Below are 17,775 nucleotides of genomic sequence, written 5' to 3'. Positions count from 1 at the left end.
ATGGAGTGCTTCTGAATATTATTAATAACTCACAGAGTGCCTGTCACTGGTAGAGATGGCCTGGGGCAGGTGGGTAGCAGTTTTCACTCACAACCAATGCTGCCAAATTTACCTGATGGAACATAAAGAGGAAGCAAAATCCAAAATGGCAGCTCATGCCTTCAGTTGGTCCACCTGCCCCGAACGCTATGAGCTCCATGATGCTTCACACTCCTTCTGGGGCTGGCCCGGCTTTCATGGGACATACTGATTGCATGCAGCGGACACCTTTATCAAACCCAAATACTTTATTCGGATCATCTTGTTTATTCATTGTCAGTCAACTAATATTTCCTAAATCAGTCCTCACTGCAACCTTATACTGTAGTTTCTAATCTATCCCCAATCCACAGATGAAAAAAACTGAGGCTCAGTAAAGTACTTTTCAAAGAGGCATCTGGGTAGTAAGCGGTAGAGCAAGATCTGGGCTTATAGCTGTCTGGGCCTCAAAGTGAATGAATAAAGCCGGACTCTGGGCAACTGCTTTCCCCATCCTCAAGTACCAGGCTTGGAGGAGGTCGGAAGTCAAGCGTGGGTCTGACCTACTCCCAATGCACTGAAAGGAGAAACTGGAAACTCAGTTTCCAAAGTTCTTCTCACTTTGATCTCTTTCTTCAACTTTCTTTCCAACTGAAAAAAAAAAAAATGTTTTAATTCCAGAAATCATTTTCTGTGGATCAAAAATTAGTTGTTGCTCGGCCATGTTGAAAGATTCCACGGAGACTGCATGTGTGTGCCCCATGCTGCACGCCAATCCAACATCAGCCTTGTCACCACTCAAGGTGGCACTTTCTTGGTTCTGTACAGAATGTAATTTTCACTTGGCCCTGAAAAATCAATATGGAAAGACTCTAATTCCCCAGATTTCAATTTTTCAATAAAAAAGTGAAAATGAAACTCTGTGGGATTGCAGCCAAAATGGTGCCCCTGAGCCAACTGCAGTCTGGAGAGAAACTCACCGAGGGTTTCAGAGCAAAGCACCAACTTTTGACTTTGCTCTCCTCGGATAACATGGCAGCTGGGAAAGGAAGCAAATGGGGTTGATGAGTCCACGTGAGGGTGAGCAGCAGTCCATCACAGGAAGATGTCTCACTCCAAAGAGATTTACTGCAGATTTCAGGCCATCCTGGGGTGTTGTTGATGGGCAATGTGGTAACAGGCAAAGAGCTGAACTTTGGACTTAAGACATAAATGCATTAAAATCATACCTCCATCATGTAATAGCTTCTTTCCACTTAGCAGCTCTGATCATCCTGTTCTTTTAACCCCAAAGAGGAAGAAGAGTCAGAGTTGTTGACTGGGTTCTCGGAGGGAAGTGGAGATAGTACATGTGAGGGCACCAGCATGATGCCTGGCTCAGAGCAGATTTTCAGTAGGGCTCGTTTCCCTTCGGCTGCCCGGCCTCCTCTTTCCCTATAACTTTATAACTAGGGCTAAACAGCTGTTACCCTTCAGTATGTGGTGTTGTCAGCGGAGGGCCATAGTCAACTATTGAGTTACCCAGCCTGGGACCTCCCAATCCACCCATGCCGATGACAGGCCTAAGAAAGATGTCACCACCCATCTCCAGAGACCCTCTAAAATGAGACCACCAGGGTTCCTCGCCTCCTCCAGCCATGGCTGTTTGACACTGAGCCAAGAACAAGAAGAGCACCCCACCCCGTGGTGTGCGGCCTGGTCCAGTAACATGAGCTGACCCCTGTGCCCACTGGCTGTTCTGCCTGAGCCCAGGGCAGGTCAACCAGCAGAAGCTGGAGTCCTGGGCCTCTGGGGCACTGCCACATGATCCTGGGCGGGTCATGCAGCTCGAGTGCTTCTGACCCTCAGCTGTCCAAGAGGTTAATAATAGTGGGGCATGCTTGGATCCAGAGCAGCAGGGTTTTGCAAAGAAAAGTCACCATAACAAGTGCGATGACAGAACATTATGAGAGGACTTTTTTTAAAAAGTCCACCTAACACTGAGATCTATTATTTCCAGGCTTTGCTCTTCTCCACATTCTGAAACAAAGCAGATAGTGAAGGCCATCGTGATAACACCCACTTCTCCCTAGGAAGTACCTTCGTATCCCCACTGAAGATAGATCAGTCCTGTGCGGGGGCTCTTGTGCCAACCTCAGTAGCTTCCAGACCTATACCTGGAGGCTGTGGAGGGTGGAAGCGCAGAGGGAAGAATGAAAGAAGAGGCTAACTGCTTCACACACTGGGCTTTAGTGACTGGCCCGCCTGCACCACCCCCAGGTCCATCAGGACTGTTCCCAGCAGAAGAGGTGTAACTCTCCGGGAACTGTGGTTAGCAGACCGTGAGGGGATGGAGTAAGAGACAGGCACAAACAACGGAGGCCAGAAACAATAGTAAAGTATTCTGAATTTTTTTAGGAAATCAAAATAAGTACAAAAGCCCTCCTCGAAATATGGTTCAGTTCAGTTCAGTTCAGTCACTCAGTCGTGTACAACTCTTTGCGACCCCATGAATCGCAGCACTCCAGGCCTCCCTGGCCATCACCAACTCCCGGAGTTTACGGTAGATGGACTAAATAGAGACTATTTGGTTGATGTTAAGAATTGGGCTTGGGGAGCTTTTAAAACAGTATTTGGGGGCTGGGCATAGGGAGGGGGACCACTGACCCAGGGTGATAACAGATTTCCTGAGTGAAAATGCCATGGATGACTTATAGTTCACTGGGACAAGAGCTGCCTAGAATGTGCCCACAAAGTAGTTTATATATACACAATCTCATCTAATAACAAAGAGTCAGAAACAACTTAAATACATAACAATGGAGAGCTGGCTACGTGCAATTGAATACCATTGTGCTTTTCAGTTCAGTTCTGTCACTCAAATGTGTCCTGGCATCCGACAGCACGCTAGGCTTCCCTGTCCATCACCAACTCCCGGAGCCTGCTCAAACTCATGTGCATCGCGTCGGTGATGCCATCCAGCCATCTCATCCTCTGTCGTCCCCTTCTCCTCCTGCCCGCAATCCCTCCCAGCATCAGAGTCTTTTCCAATGAGTCAACTCTTCGCATGAGGTGGCCAAAGTACTGGAGTTTCAGCTTCAGCATCAGTCCTTCCAATGCACACCCAGGACTGATCTCCTTTAGGATGGACTGATTGGATCTCCTTGCAGTCCAAGGGACTCTCAAGAGTCTTCTCCAACACCACAGTTCAAAAGCATCAATTCTTCGGGACTCAGCTTTCTTTATAGTCCAACTCTCACATCCATTCATGACTACTGGAAAAACCATAGCTTTGACTAGATGGACTTTGTTGGCATAGTAATGTTTCTGCTTTTTAATATGCTGTCTAGGTTGGTCATAACTTTTCTTCCAAGGAGCAAGCATCTTTTAATTTCATGGCTGTACTCACCATCTGCAGTGATTTTGGAGCCCAAAAAGATAAAGTCAGCCACTGTTTCCATTGTTTCCCCATCTATTTGCCATGAAGTGATGGGACCAGATTCCATAATCTTAGTTTTAGAATGTTGAGTTTTAAGCCAACTTTTTCACTCTCCTCTTTCACTTTCATCAAGAGGCTTTTTAGTTCTTCTTTGCTTTCTGCCATAAGGGTGGTGTCATCTGCATATCTGAGATTATTGATATTTCTCCTGGCACTCTTGAGTCCACCTTGTGCTTCATCCAGCCTGGCGTTTTGCCTGATGTACTCTGCATATAAGTTAAATAAGCAGGGTGACAATATACAGCCTTGACATACTCCTTTCCCTATTTGGAACCAGTCTGTTGTTCCATGTCCAGTTCTAACTGTTGCTTCTTGATCTGCATACAGATTTCTCAGGAGGCAGGTCAGATTGTCTGGTATTTCCATCTCTTGAAGAATTTTCCACATTTTGTTGTGATCCACACAGTCAAAGGCTTTGGCGTACTCAATAAAGCAGAAGTAGATGTTTTTCTGGAACTCTCTTGCTTTTTCTATGATCCAACGGATGTTGGCAATTTGATCTCTGGTTCCTCTGCCTTTTCTAAATTCAGCTTGAACATCTGGAAATTCATGGTTCATGTACTGTTGAAGCCTGGCTTGGAGAATTTTGAGCATTACTTCGCTAGCATGTGAGATGAGTGCAATTGTGCGGTAGTTTTAACTACCGCACAATTAATTTAATTCTTTGGCATTATTCCTTTAAATAATTCCTTTATAAATAAATTATATAATGTATATAAATTTATATATATTTTATTATAAATCTATATAATTTATACAAACAAATTAAAGGAACATTATTCCTTTAAAGGCTATTAAATCGACTGTTATTATTTCTTTTAAGGCTATTAAAAGTGGTGTTAAACATTTACATACCTTGATATAAAAAAGTGTCCTCAAAATACAGTATTGGGTGAAGAAAGTAGCTTCTATAAAATGTATAATATGAGCCCATTTATGTAGAAGGAAATCCATGAATCAAGTGTGAAGTGAAAGTCGCTCAGTTGTGTCTGACTCTTTGTGACCCCATGGACTGTGGCCTGCCATCCTCCTCTGTCCGTGGAATTCTCCAGACAAGAATATTGGAGTGGGTAACCATTCCCTTCTCCAGGAGATGAAACCCGGGTCTCTTACATTACAGGCAGATTCTTAATCATCTGGGCCACCAGGAAGGCCCCCATGCATCAAGTGGTATCCTGAAACACAATCACGAAAATGTTACCTGTGGTGTTCATCAGGGGATGAGACCTTGAGTGGCCATTTTTCTTTCTTCCTTGTTTACTTGTGTATTATTTGTTTTTCTTACACAGAGCATTTACTTAAAAAACAAAAGCACTATAAAAAATCCATCTCTGTAAAAAATAAAATTCACCTTTTCATCTTAGTGAAAATTTATGATTAAGCCGTGAGAAGGGCATTGAACATTCTCCTATTTTCCAGGACATACCACGATTAACAGAGTAAAGCTCTCTGACTTCCTAATATCATAAACATACTGGGGAGAAGAGACATAGAATAAGATGCCATCCAAGCCTCTCTCGGGATTCTAACAAGTCACCCTTCTCAACCTTCTTGCAAAGAAAACTGACACATATCTCATAAGGTCTATTTTTACATAGTCATTTCCTCCCTTTTTTCTTTAGCACTTTTCATTCAAACGCATATGGGTATCCCCCACTGTGCAAAAATTCGCTTTTATGAAAGACCAACATTATTATCTGTTTTTCCCAACTGAAAGAAATCTGAAGAGGACTCTTGATTTTTATGAGAATAGTACTCAGCATACATTTTGCAGAGAGCCATTGGAGAGTCAGGGTACATCTGGAGCTGCAAGAGTGGCTCCCAAGCTCCTTCCCCGGGAACCATGCTCAGCAGCTCAACGGAGCTTTGAACTGGGTCTGTGAATGTCTGTACTTTATCTTGATTTATTTTGTGCATCCATTGGCAAGATGTGTCTTACAATAAATGCTTCTTCAATTTACAAGCCATTCTGGCTTTTGAAAGTTTTCACAGGAACGCTGTAGTTTCAGGAAGGGGTGGGAGTGGGGGGAACCTGTATTGAGCTTGTGCTATATGTAAGACCTTCTATCTGGAAGCCATCCCTTCATCTGTTTGCTATACTTTGCCACAGGCCCGTTACTCAAAATAGTCATGGAGACCACAGTGGAAGGAGGATCCCATCCATCTGAGTCATTTGGTTCATGGAGCAAATTGACCCTGGCTTTGGGGCACCTGAAGCTCTCATAATGAAGTCGGTTTGCAAAAGTGGCTCTTCCCGCCATGCTCATGTGCAAAGTTGAAGCATCATGCAGTCCTGGCTCACTCAATATTCATTCATTCAGTATTTACTGAGTGCCCACTGTGTGTCAGGATAGAGCTAGATTCTGGGTCCCCAGCAGTGAACAAAATAAAACTCTCTGCCCTTGGGGAGCTTATATTCCAGTGGGAGAAGTCAGACAGTCAAACTGCGCATTTCAGGCTGTAGTAAGTGCCATGCTGAAAGACAAAGCAGGGTGAAGGGGGCAGAGGGGCGGTGTTTCAGATGGGGTTCTCAGGAAAGTCCTCTCTGGTAAGATGAGCGGCCCGAGGGAAGTGAGGTGAGAGCCATGAGGACACCCGAAGGAAGGGCATTCCAGGCAGGGGCACAGGATGTGCAAAGGCCCTGTGGTAGAGCTGGCGTGGCATATTCCATGTACCAGAAGCAAGTCAGTGCAGCTGGGACCCAGCAACCACGAGGAGCAGGAGGAATAGAGGTGAGTGACGAAGGAGAGGCAAGGCTCTGCAGCTCCGGGGGCTGCTGTCAGGACTGGGGTTACATTTGAGTGGAGTGGAGAAGCTTGGTGAGGCTCTGCAGCTCCGGGGGCCACTGTCAGGACTGGGGTTACATCTGAACGGAGTGGAGAAGCTTGGAAGAGCTTAGGCAGAGTTCCATGAGCTAACACGGTGGAGGCTGCACGTTTGTTCTTTTCAGAAACAGAAAAGAGAAAAGAAGATACCAAATAAACAAAAAGAGGCAGAGTTTTTAAGAAAAAGAAATGAAAAAGTATGCCACTGAAAAGGACTGTGAACACTTCATAGGTTCCTTCCTTCATATAATAACAATTAACGTCCTATGGATCTAATGTCGTTCCCTGAAAAGCTCATAAATAATAGTCAGTCAATGGTCTTGGACAACAGAACTTGTCACAGGACAGCAATAGGAGCTTCCAGCAAAGCAGGGAGTCCCTTCGGGTCACAGAGGACTTGTCCCTACTTTGCCAGAGTTGAGGGCATTCCCCTCCTCTCTCTGCATCCAAGGTACACCCTGGGCATGTGCAAAGGATAACAAGCCGCATCTTTCCCTTATGTAGGTCAAAACCCATAGTCTTGTCATGTTTTATCTTCAGTACTAAATTAATTTAAATATGGTAATAATAAAAGTATTAATAAAATGAAGTAAAGCTAATATTTGTGATTCCCTGATGGTTTAGTGCTAAAGAATCTGCCTGCAATGCATGAGATTCAGGAGACACAGGTTCTATCCTTAGGTCGGGAAGAGCCCCTGGAGGAGGGCACAGCAACCCACTCCAGTATTCTTGCCTGGAGAATCCCATGGACAGAGGAGCCTGGTGGGCTACCATCCACGGGGTTGCAGCGAGTCAAACACAACTTAGCAACTGAGCCACCACCAAGGCACTATCCGTGCGTGCTAAGTCGCTTCAGTCATGTCTGATTCTTTGTGACCTTATGGACTGTAGCCCACCAGGTTTCTCTGTCCATGGGATTCTCCAGGCAAGAGTACTGAAGTGGGTTGCTGTGCCCTCCTCCAGGGGATCATCTCCACCCAGGGATCAAACCCACGTCTCTTACGTCTCCTGCATTGGCAGGCAGGATCTTTTACCACTAACGCCACAGCCAAGGTCTTAGTCGTGATGGATACTTTGTAATTTCCAGGCCTTTAGAGTTAGAGTTTTTCCTTTTTCCATCAGGACCCACTTTTCTGTGTTATCCTTAAGGAGATGGTTCTTATTACATGCATTAGCTCAAAGGAAAGCTGGTACTTAAAATTCCCACTCATGGATCTCAGGGTGAAGTGAAGTGAAGTTGCTCAGTCGTATTAGACTGTGTAGGCTCCTCAGTCCATGGGATTTTCCAGGCAAGAGTACTGGAGTGGGGTGCCATTGCCTTCTCCAGGGGATCTTCCCGACCCAGGGATCGAACCCGGGTCTCCTGCATTGTAGGCAGACGCTTTACCGTCTGAGCTACCAGGAAAGTGGATCTCAGGGTAGGATAAGCATCATGGTGTGAGAGAGAGGAAGAGGAGAGGAGAGACGTGGATATTTTTAAAGAGGGTGGGAAGAGGGGGGAGGGAGAATGCTCTCGCGGCACTGAAAGTCAGGGCACAGACTGTGCAGAGTCGGCCTCCCGCCCCCAGCAGTGTACACAGAACACAGAGAAGAGAGGCTTGAGCCTGCTTCCCCATCTGAAGTCCTGCCACTGATTATAGAACCACCTTGTAAAGTCACTCTCAGAACAAAGCTCTTGCTGAAGGCGGCCCACACCCTGGGGCTGGCCAGTTGTGTTCAAGGCGGGGTTTCCCGGCAGAGCTGCCCATGCCATGTGGGCCGCAGCTGTATCCAGGACCCCCACGGAGGGTCTCTCTGCCTCCCGCTCCACTCCCCTCACTTGGGTCTCGTGTGCTTGGCCGCTCTTGGCACGCGTCCATCCCAGCAGGCCGGTGTCAGATCAGGAGCTGTCAGTGCGGGCAGGTGGGCTCAGCTCTCCAGGCTCTGCCTGTGGGGCTCATCGCACGGCTGGGGAGATGGTGGGGGATGGAAACCCTGGGGAGATGGTGGGGGATGGAAACCCAGCAAGAGGGTGGAAAACGATGCTTCAGTCGTCTGGACACACAACTAGAAAGAGCCCTTCACTCATGCACGATCCTGCCCTGGGGGACCATGGCACTTCAACTTTCAGCCTTAGAAACTCATCCCGCAATCATGAATTGAGCAGCTGCAAGTCCCCCCACCCTTTTTTTTTTTTTTTTTAAGAAAAGCAAGAATGATATTTGTTACATCTTGATAAATGTGAAAGCCTCTCTCTGTTCGCGTTGGTGCGTGACCTTGTTCACTGTGACAGGGTGTCTGGAAATGGCCATTTGTTCGAGTCAACCTAACTCAAACCAATCTGAAAACTTAAAAAGTGTCCTGCCCACTGGAGAAGCCCACAGATGCAATCCCCTTTGTGTAAAATGGAACCCACTACATCATCAAGGGGCATTCCAAAAGATGGCCACCCAAATGTCACCCCTGGTTGTCTTTGGAGGGCAAGACCTTGAGTGATTTTTTTCCTTTCATCCTTGTTCTCCTCTGTGTTATCTGGGAAGAGGCCAGGGAGAGAAAGACCAACAACACACAGCTCTCTCCTTGAGGAGAGACCAACCCAAAGACCACACAGAGCTCCGTGCCCCACAAAACACGGTCATCTATTTACTGCTCTCGAAACTTTTCCACCAGAGCATTTCTGCACGATCGGAGGACAGTGAAGCTGAACGCCTGACATAACCCACCAACAATGCGGACTTTGTAAAAGCCTGTGTTTCTCCCTAAAATTCATGCAAACTTTGGGTTATACTTCACAATATATTGTTGAAGTATAAAAATGTCCTTGGTGGTCTATCATGAAGCAAAATTAATGGTCCAAGAAAATGCTCCAGGTTTATCCTGTGACTCTCCATGTGCCCAAGCTTCGCAAGTGGTACACTGGTAAAGAATCCACCTGCCAGTGCAAGAGACCCAAGTTCAACCCCTGGGTGGGGAAGAGCCTCTGGAGTAGGAAATGGCAACCGACTCCAGTATTCTTGCCTGGAGAATCCCATGAACAGAGGAGCCTGGTGGGCTATAGTCCATGGGGTCGCAAAGAGTCAGACACAACTGAGCAGCTAAGCACTTCCTGTGCCAAGGGTGACTGTCAGGATTTCCAGGATGAGGGCCTCCCAGAGAGCAAGGAGGTGGCAGTGGATCCAGATCCAGGCTCCACAGACTTTAGATTCTCTGCTAGTCTCCTTCCCCTAGGGAGGGTTCCCTGGTTGAGTAATACAGGGTTCTTTAAGTCTGAAGTGCTGGTCAGGTGAGCTTAAAATGGGCTTACCTGAAATGTATCAGAATCCTTACACTAGAATTGCTTATGAAACGACTTGCAGGCTCCAAAAACTTCAGCTACATCAGTAATTCCTCCCCAATCCTCGGTGAGATCCTATGGATATCCTGGACATGCCTTTGACCCCTCAGACTGGGATTTACACTTGTTGGCTTTTATTCTATTTTCAGGCTTTTTGTAGACCTGCAAAACCTGTTTGACCACAGCCCTTAAGCCCTTATGACCGAGATGAGCCACCTTGACTAGCAGCTGACACCACTGGCAGACACAGCACTTCAGCTTTCCTCAAACTTACAGTCAACCCTTAGCGCCACAGTGCAGGCTTCCCAAAGCACTTGAGGAAAAGTCACTTGCAGTCTGTCTTCTGGTGACACTCATCTTGTTTTGAGGCTATTCTCGTGGTCAATAAAGATGAAGAGTTTATGCAAGTCCGTAGAAACATTCTGGTACACTTTCTGGTTCTCATCTTGTATCGGACAGCAAGCTTTAATCGTTTAGGCTGAAAAAGACCAGTTCTGGCCATTTACACTGGAGAACAGATCATGCCGGTTATCATGGATTTTGGACAAATCTTATGCCAATGAACTGAACCTTAGGATGTTGTCTTAGGAGCGTCTTAGGACAAGCACACTTCCCCTGTGAAAGGTAAAGCAGCTGTGACAGCCACTGAAACATACATGACGACATCTGGTCTGTTCTTTAACCTCTCCTATCTAACCTGTGGCCAAGGTCGTGCTGTAAAAATTAAAGTCTGTTGTTGTTGTTTAGTCGGTCTTTTGAAACTCCCTGGATGGTAGTCCACCAGGCTCCTCTGTCCATGAGATTCTCCAGGCAAGAATACTGGAATGGATTGCCATTTGCTCCTCCGGGGGATCTTCCCAACCCAGGAATCGAGCCCGTGTCTCCTGCATTGACAGGAGGATTCTTTACCACTGAGCCACTAGGGATGCCCATAAATTAAAGTACTAAGACTTATTCAGAGTGTCCCTGACAAAAGGGTTTTGCCAGCAATGGAGAGAGTAAAGAAACTGAACAGAAATGTCTCAATCAGCTTTTTTTTTTTTTTTCCATCAAAATGGTGATAACAGAACAATGAAGTCACACAGTGTCAGAAGCACAAAACTGCTGCTCCTCACACACTTGAAATACTATTGATACCTGGAATCAACTAGTCTGAAAAGGAAAAAAAATATAAACTTTTCCTTCATATTAGATTTTTAGGGCTGAAAATGTGCTGTTTGCTAAAACAAAACAAAACACCAGCTACTAAATTGCTAAATGATGTCAGGCAGGTCAGATTTTTTGGAAGAACTTTTGTTCAGATCAGTATGCTTTACGAGTGAAGTTGGCTACAAGTATCAGAAAACATTGCTATAGTGGCTTAAAGAAATAGGCTTTTATTTCTCTCTTAGGACAAGGTCTGGAGGTGGCAGTCCAGGGCAGGTATGGTGTCTTGATGATGCGCCCAGGGACCAGATCTCTCCCATCTTTCTGCTTCTCACTCCATTCTTAACCTGGCCAGGCTTCCATACTCATCTGCTGACTGACACCTGGGCCTTTGACATCTACCTCCTGGAAGTGAGGTGGGAATAAAGAGTAAAAGAGGCTTTCTCCTCGTAAACCTCAGCCTTTTTATTTATAAAGGACATTCTCCCGAGGACTTCTTCCCACTTCTCACTGGCCTGACTATGCTAAGTGGACTCCACCAGCTACATGCAGAATGACAGTGTTGTTGGTCAGCCATGCTGCTACCCAAAAGTGAAACTGGGGCTCTCTAAGACAGGAAGTCCGAGGAAGTCCTACATGGTAGGCGAACAATGAGAAGTATCTGCCACAGTGACTGGGACCTCGCGAGGAATTTTGCAACCGCTATATGAGTCAGGATCCAGCCTACCAAAAATTTCAACAGTTGTCTACCAGATTCACAGCCAGTCTGTGGCTACAGTGAATGGCACCAGACCGAAAGCAAGCATCCCAAGGACTATGATGCCTGTGGCCTTAAACGAGGGGAAAGAATGAGATTACACGTATCTTCTTCTAGCATTCTAATGGTGCATAGCAAAATCATCACCAGAAGTTACCAGTTAGGCAGTTCATTCATATGGCTCATGTTTGAATACACAATTTTCCTTTGTGGCTAAGAAAGTGATTCCTTTCTCTCTCACTCACTCTTCCTTTTCTTCATGTTGACTATTAGACAAGGCTACTTAAATTCTCTTTTTCCAATAATTTGAACAGTTGACTATACCTCTCAGCACTTTCTAGAATTGTGCCCTGGTATTGCTTGTCATGCAATGACATGCTCTTCCTTAAGGAGGTTCCCGCCCAGGACCAATTGACTCGGAAAATTTCTGAACAATGTCAATAGGTTAGGTTTAAAATTAAATATTCACATCTTTCAAAGTCCTGTTGGCATCTACAAACACTATTTTATAAATTATTCACAGTTCATAACTTGCTAATAGCTAGTGATATTATTTTGAATATATGGCTTACTGTACAGTATTACTTATAAATCTAAATAGCAAGATTTATACGTGCTGGGTTGCTTGCTAAATAACACCTTTACACAATCAAATCGTATTTGGCTTATGCTTGGTTATGACCTTCAGATCATATATTAAAAAAAAAAAAGCTCCTCTGTATAACCAGTCATTTTTCTCTCTCAAACCTGGGATTCCATGGAGTTTTATTCTAAGAACACAAACTCCACAGGCAAGAAAAAACATGTCTATTAAAAGAAGGGGCCGTGAAAACTGAGTTCCTTCTACTAAAACTAAAGAAGTCAGGCAGTTAAGAACACCTAGCAGGAAACACATTGCCGTCCTCATCTAGTACTTGTGATGTTTCTTCATTTCATAAGAATGTGATTCACTCCTTCTTTGGAGAGACCACCCTTTGCCAGGACAAATGTAAATACCTTCACAAAGGCGTAAATTTAAGAGAACAACATATTTGAAAGACTGTCTCCTCGCTGCCCTAGAGCAGGGGAACCAGCAACACGTGGTGAAAGCAAGCTTTGAGCCCAGGTACTCTCGCTCTAGAGCCCATGTCTTCCCTATTGCGCACCTTCGAGCCCCACCCTGCAACACCACCAGCCAACACTCCGGCCAGAGGGGACCCTGTGGATTTCATACACTGCTGGGGAAAACCCTCACCCCAGCTCTTAGGAAAAAGGGGAAGAATTATTTGAACTGGGAAGCCCGGAGCACCCAAGCCAGAGCAGTAAGAGTGTGCCCCACCCAGCAAAGTGGAATTGAAGGAGAAATAGGGGAACAGCAACAGCACAAACGCTAAGTGTGAAAAGGCCAATTGATGAAGTTGCTCTCTCATGTGCAAGCAACAGAGCTATAAAAAGAACTTTTCAGCTTCTCAGTCAAACCTTTGTGGTATCTCCACCCCAGAAACAGCCTCAAAATTAAACTCTCAACTTCTTATTTAGGGGCCAGTTTTCATTTGAATATGTCCTTATTTACCTCCTCTTAGGTCAGAATGACCCTGCCCCCAGCCCCCAGCCAAGCTCAGCTGGACAACCTAATATACACTCAGAGCTCAAGAAATCTTTTTTTTTTTTTTTAAAAAGAAGCCCCATCACCAGCCTGTATTTCAGAAGTAGCAATCACATATCCAGCCAAAGTGAAATTAAGAAATTTGCATGTCATTTATTAATATCTCTCCTGTCTGTCAAGCAGCCTTCAAAAACATGTTTTCCTCCTTTAGAAAGAAGCAGATCGGAATGAGTACAGTCACACAAAGGACCTCAGACCAGGCTATGTTTTTCCAGGGGGGAAGGGGGACAGTGGCCAACAATACATCCTCCTCCCCATCCTAACATCTGGAACATTCTTTCCTACCTAGAGCCACTTGTATCTTGTCTTCAGAGTGGTCTCCTCCCCAGCACAGTCTATCTTGAAGTCAAAAGAGTCATTTGAAATACTCTAAGAAAGCTAGATTAGGAACTTGTTGCTTCATTAGGAGGGACAATGATATGGTGCTGCTGGAAAAAAATGTGCTTATGTTTCAGAAGTAAAAGCAAAGCATTTGGGGAAGAAATATAATATTTCTAAGTTACTTTAAAATACTTCAGTAAAATTTTTTTTAACAGAAAATAAACATAGCAAAATGTTAACCAGTTACATATCCAGATAAGAGTCAACTCATTAGAAAAGACCCTGATGCTGGGGAAAATTGAAGACAAAAGAAGTGAGCACTAGGGGATGAGATGATTAGACAGCATCACCAACTCAGGACATGAATTTGAGAAGACTCCAGGATATAGTGAAGGACTGTGATCTGCAGTTCTTGGGATCACAAAGAGTCAGACACATCTTAGCGACCGAACAGCAACAGTAAGGTGTCCATTTTTATGTTTCTCTCCACTGTTTTGTGTGTTTGAACATTTTCATGACAAAAATCCCCAAAACTCCCAGATGGAACTTGCCCCAAATCCCTGCCCCTCTTGGCCTCCCATGCTTCTGGTCCTCACCGTAGGCTCTTAGTCAGTGTTGCCAAGGAGCTGGACACTACAGCCAGAAGGGAGGTCAGTGGTGACTGTAACTATAATACCATTCAGGACACTGTCCATGTGCCAGGCACCGTTCAAAGCACTTTATATGAATTACATCACTGAATCTTCACAGTACCCTATGCAGAGGCTGAATTAGTGACTCTGACCCCATTTTACTGAGAAGGAAAGGGACACCTAGAGGTGTTAGCATGGCCAAGGCTGCTCAGCTAGTAAGTGGCACAGCCAGAATTTCAACCCAGGCAGTTATATTATTAGGGTAAATTACTTATTTGATTATTTGGCCATGGGTGGGTGCATTCTTTCCTTACTTTCCCCAAAATGGGTTCAGATTATATGGTCTCTGAAAATCATTGGCTGATATATTCTTAAGTTCATTTTCCAAGTACTGGCTCACAAGAGATTGGCAGCAGACCCTGGGAGGATGTAAGAAGCAGATCATCACCTTGGGCAGGCAAGACTCCCCCCCAAAAAAAGATCAGAGAGGAGTTGCTGAAGCCCATTTTGACCTCCTACTAAAGCCCACAGGTCAGATTATCCAGGACGGAATGGCCCAGTCATTGGATGGTGAAGGCTCTTCCAGGAGAAGCCCAAAGCTAAGGCCAGACTCCTCAGGTAGCTAGTGAAGTCCCTTCAATGGAAGAGTGTATTTGCTCTCACTGTCATCTGCCTGGGGAAGAAGTCTGTATGAACATTGGAGTGAGCACCTAAAAGGAGGGCCTTGGACTCAAGGAAGGTGGTCATTCATTCCCTGGATCCTGAAGAGTGAAGCCCAGACTCTGGCCAAGGACGGACAGGCCCAAGGGTTCTCCCAGTAAGCTAAGACCTCACTTACCAGTGTCCAGGGAGCAAGAGAGAGATTTCCAAGGAGGGGGGTCTTGATAGAAGGCCGTGGCTTCTGACAGCGACAAAGCACAACACAGACAGGTCAGAGGACGACATGCTCCATCCTGGGCCTTGCTAGGGAGCTGCCCTGGCTGAAACACCCAGCTTCACTGGCTGCACAACTGGTCTACCACCTTCTGTGTAACCTCACAACCTAGGAAGTGGTGGGAATTTGATTGCATTAGCCTGCCTGCCCAGCTGTTCTAAATCCTGTGCCTTGTGTCTCACAGAAGTACTCTGCAGCCTTCAAGTGGTTTAAAGCACATATTTCTGTTGCTTTTTCACAAGTATTTCAAATCACTGGTAATCAGAGAAATGCAGATTAAAACAACAATGTAACAACCTTTTTCTACCCTCAGGTTTGAAAAAGTTTAAAAGAATAACAGCCAGTGTTGGCATATGTTGAGTTACTCTTTTGTCCTACCCCAAGCCCTAAACGATATCTGAGATGGAGAAATAGAAGAACTAGTCCCTAGTTACAGTGTTTTGGGTAATAAGCACGTCCTCAGCATCAATCAGGGCTGTGAGGACTTTGGAATAGAAAACCGTCTGATTGATGCACTTATTAACTCATTCATTCAGGAGATATGTGTTGAATACCTAAGAAGCACAAAGGAAAGTAAAAACATCTAATGCTGAGTGTGGGGAACCCTGAGCCAGGTTCTTGATAAATTATTCTGTGAGGTTGGGCAACAAGATTCCCTTTTCACAGAAGGTAAAGCAGTCACCGATAGTCAGCCAGCTAATGAAAACTTTGCTAGAGGCTCTGTGAGAAAGATGCAGAATGCCCCCTGCCCTTTTGGAGCTTCCCCAAAGGGGAAGGGGACAGAGAACTAGCACCCAGATAGCCCCAACGCAAACACACAGAGTCCTGAAGCTGGGGTCATTCAGGTCATGCAGACCCCAGGGAATTCGAGAAGAGAGGATTTGGGAGCACATGAAGCTGTGCTCCAAAGGCTTCTCTGAGAAATACTGGAACTGAATCTTTTAGTATGAGTCACGTTAACAAACAGATGCAGTCAGGAAAGTGAGATAAGCAGAATACTCTAGAGGGAGAGGTTTGCTTGGGCACATCAGTGAAAAAGAAAGGCCAAGGTATTCTCAGGAAAAACTGCCACTAAAGAAAAAAAATAAATGAACAAGCCCAAACACACATTTACATGGCCCTTCAAAAATTCAGGTGGAATGAAACTGGTTCTAGTTCACAAAAGAGATACATAAAAGACCCTGAGAAGGAGACACAGCTATGGAGGGTGTCCACCAGACTTGAGGATGTGAGTTTGAAAATGAGTTCAGGATGCAGTAGAGTTGAGGATAGTCTAATAGTCTTTCCAGTGGCAGGGAATGCTTTGAGGGGAAGAGACTGTACCGAGTAAACAGAAGATGGACAGAATTCTACATGCTTGTTACCAAGTACGGCCAAGGGAATGATGGAGATGGAGGCTGGAGAGGAAAGTGGCTCCCTAAAGCTGGCACTTTTACTCCCTCCTGTGTACAGCACATTTCCAGATGTTCAAGCTGGATTTAGAAAAGGCAGAGGAACCAGAGATCAAATTGCCAACATCCGTTGGATCATAGAAAAAGCAGGAGAGTTCCAGAAAAACATCTATTTCTGCTTTATTGACTATGCCAAAGCTTTTGACTATGTGGATCACAACAAACTGTGGAAAATTCTTCCAGAGATGCGAATACCAGACCGTCTGACCTGTCTCCTGAGAAATCTGTATGCAGATCAAGAAGCAACAGTTACAACTGGACATGGAACAACAGACTGGTTCCAAATAGGGAAAGGAGCATGTCAAGGCTGTATATTGTCACCCTGCTTATTTAATTTATATGTGGAGTATATCATGTGAAATCCTGGGCTGGATGAAACACAAGCTGGAGTCAAGATTGCTTGGAGAAATATCAATAATCTCAGATATGCAGACGACACCACCCTTATGGCAGAAAGTGAAGAAGAACTAAAGAGCCTCTTGATGAAAGTGAAAGAGAAGAGTGAAAAAGTTGGCTTAAAACTCAACATTTAGAAAACTAAGATCATGGCATCTGGTCCCATCACTTCATGGGAAATAGATGGGGAAAGTAGAAACAGTGAGAGACTTTATTTTTCTGGGCTCCAAAATCACTGCAGATGGTGACTGCAGCCATGAAATTAAAAGACACTTGCTCCTTGGAAGAAAAGTTATGACCAACCTAGAGAGCATACTAAAAAGCAGAGACATTACTTTGCCAACAAAGGTCTGTCTAGTCAAAGCTATGGTTTTTCCAGTGGTCATGTATGGATGTGAGAGTTGGACTATAAAGAAAGCTGAGTGCCAAAGAATTGATGGTTTGAACTGTGATGTTGGAGAAGACTCTTGAACTGCAAGGAAATCCAAGCAGTCCATCCTAAAGGAAATCAGTCCTGAATATTCATTGGAAGGACTGATGCTGAAGCTGAAACTCCAGTACTTTGGCCATCTGATGCAAAGAACTGACTCATTTGAAAAGACCCTGATGCTGGGAAAGATTGAAGGCAGGAGGAGAAGGGGACGACAGAGGATGAGATGGCTGGATGGCATCACCAACTCAATGGACGTGAGTTCGGGTAGACTCCGGGAGTTGGTGATGGACAGGGAGGCCTGGCGTGCTGCAGTCCATGGGGTCACAAAGAGTTAGAGACAAATTAGTGACTGACCTAAACTATACATGGCACCCTGCCTCTTCCAGGTGAGGTGCTCAACAACTGTGAAGAATGAATAAAAAAAAA

The 17,775-nt window shown here is 45.1% G+C and overlaps 1 long non-coding RNA gene across 3 annotated transcripts; it reads right to left on the bottom strand.

The window, feature by feature from the left end:
* Positions 1 to 256: 256 nt before the first annotated feature.
* LOC129653967 (uncharacterized) lies at positions 257 to 15,305 on the bottom strand. Of its 3 annotated transcripts, XR_008715327.1 has the most exons (4): positions 14,974 to 15,305; positions 4,352 to 4,671; positions 999 to 1,057; positions 257 to 669 (listed from the first exon to the last, which is right to left on the bottom strand). It is a non-coding gene; the product is annotated as an uncharacterized LOC129653967 (long non-coding RNA). The 3 variants fall into 3 exon arrangements; XR_008715328.1 differs by lacking the exon at positions 999 to 1,057 and having other exon boundaries at positions 259 to 669; positions 14,974 to 15,290; XR_008715329.1 differs by lacking the exons at positions 257 to 669; positions 999 to 1,057 and adding an exon at positions 4,049 to 4,067 and having other exon boundaries at positions 14,974 to 15,293.
* Between the last annotated feature and the right edge of the window lie 2,470 nt (positions 15,306 to 17,775).

The sequence above is a fragment of the Bubalus kerabau genome, chromosome 5 (genome assembly GCF_029407905.1).
Source record: "Bubalus kerabau isolate K-KA32 ecotype Philippines breed swamp buffalo chromosome 5, PCC_UOA_SB_1v2, whole genome shotgun sequence".
Taxonomy (NCBI): Eukaryota; Metazoa; Chordata; class Mammalia; order Artiodactyla; family Bovidae; genus Bubalus; species Bubalus kerabau.
Note: the sequence above shows the minus strand (reverse complement) of the source record. Positions and strands in the feature narration are given on the sequence as shown.